General features: G+C 41.2%; 1 pseudogene; it reads right to left on the bottom strand.

The window, feature by feature from the left end:
* Positions 1–340: 340 nt before the first annotated feature.
* LOC127132046 (glycogen synthase kinase-3 homolog MsK-3-like) lies at positions 341–1,101 on the bottom strand (annotated as a pseudogene).
* Positions 1,102–1,844: the final 743 nt, after the last annotated feature.

Below are 1,844 nucleotides of genomic sequence, written 5' to 3' on the forward strand. Positions count from 1 at the left end.
ATAGTGCAAGACAGTCCAACTGAGTCATTTTACAAGAACTTTCCATTTTTCACCAGCAACTCCCATGGCTCAGCCTGCTGTGGCAATCTTGAGTCAAGGTTCTAATGCAAATGTGGTAAAACCTGTACAACAAAATATTCAAATTAAGCCTGGTTTAAACATTTTCGAAAATCACAATCAAAGAAAATCCCAAAGAAAAAACAGTAGTAGTAATGATCAACCAGCATTTTCCAAAAAATGATGATGATTTTGATGATGCTTTAGAGGATGAATGAGGGAGCAGAACAGCAATACCAATGCCAAATAGAAACTCCACTCATCAACCAGCTTCCGGCGACATTCACTTGTGAAAGATCTTGTGCCATGGATGAGTTTTAATGTGAGGAAATTTAAACTCTGTATAATTAGGATTCATACACTTGATTTCTTCCCTTGTTGGAGTCCCTAAAGCTTTGATAATTTCCACGAGTTGGTCGACACCACTCTCACCAGAAAAAACCGGCTGACCAAATATCAATGGTTGTGGTGTACTCGTTTGCGCCAAATATATGCTCAGGAGCTCTATAGTACCTAGAACAGATGTAAGATATGTTCGGTTCACCTTTAACCAAGACTTTAGCACTTCCGAATGTCGCATATCTTCAGTTGGTGCGTGTGAGGATTGACCAGTAAATTTTGAGGTTTAATATCCCTGTGACATACTCCAATACTGTTGTGAATATACGCAAGTGCTCTACAAATCTGGAACACACTCAAGCACCAAGTTAAGATAAAGCTCATCCTTTTCAGTCGTCGAGAAGAAGCAGTGCTTCAAAGATACAACATTCGGGTGGTCCAAAAGACGCATGTTTCGCAATTCCCGGTTATTGTACCTCTTGTCTTGAAGAACTTTCTTTATAGCCACAGTTTCTCCCGTCTCCAAACACTTCGCCTGGAAAACAACACCGAAAGATCCATGTCCAACCACACGCTCGGCCATGTAACTTATTGTTTGCTTTGGCTGACCATTTTTACCACCAATGGCAACTTCTCAACACCAACAGAACTTGCATTCTTGTCTATAAATCCAGAAACAGGTGCTGCAACACCACCTGATGCCATCGACACAGTTTACTTCTTCACTTCAAAAGTAAACATCCAATACCAAAACCAACACTTCAATTTCAAACCTACAAAAAAAATCAAAACCTGCATCAAATTCAGAGGAGAGCAAAGCAAGGATCGGATTAATGGAAGGAACAGATTTCTCACCCGTTGAATGTCGCAAATGACTACATTCGTGAAATTCCCACCGATCAACTTTATGTTGCTGCTGCTATCGCGGACTCAGCGGAAATGAGGAAATCAAACCAATGCTCCATTTTTTCACTGCAGTAACACAGGTAATTAGTCAAAAGCTGCAGAATTTCAAAGAATTCCCAAATTGGCATCAGGACAAAAACGAAGAAGAAAGTGTGGCTTTGTGTTACCTCTTCCGAATTTAACCATCAAGCAGAGCGACCAAAACCTGACAACTCAAAAGAGATTTCGCAGGATGCTCTTTTGGACTCCATAGACCAAATCCCAAACCCTAATCTGTGAGGATAAAAGGAAGAAAGCGATTCAGAGAGAGGGGACTTGGAAAAAAAACTAAAAACCTAATCGGAGGCGGAATCAGAAGCTACCAAACAGAAAAGAACCCTAATCCCCCAAACCAAAGGGGACCGATTGAAAGAAGCAAAGCAAAGAGGGGCGATTGTTTACCTGAGCAAGGTGAGCTTCCCGTTTTTGTTTCATGTACGATTGATTGAGATTGTGAGAGAGATGAGTGAGGGTAGCGATGGGTAAGCGGTAGGAAAGCGAAT

The sequence above is a fragment of the Lathyrus oleraceus genome, chromosome 3 (assembly GCF_024323335.1).
Source record: "Lathyrus oleraceus cultivar Zhongwan6 chromosome 3, CAAS_Psat_ZW6_1.0, whole genome shotgun sequence".
Classification (NCBI taxonomy): domain Eukaryota; kingdom Viridiplantae; phylum Streptophyta; class Magnoliopsida; order Fabales; family Fabaceae; genus Lathyrus; species Lathyrus oleraceus.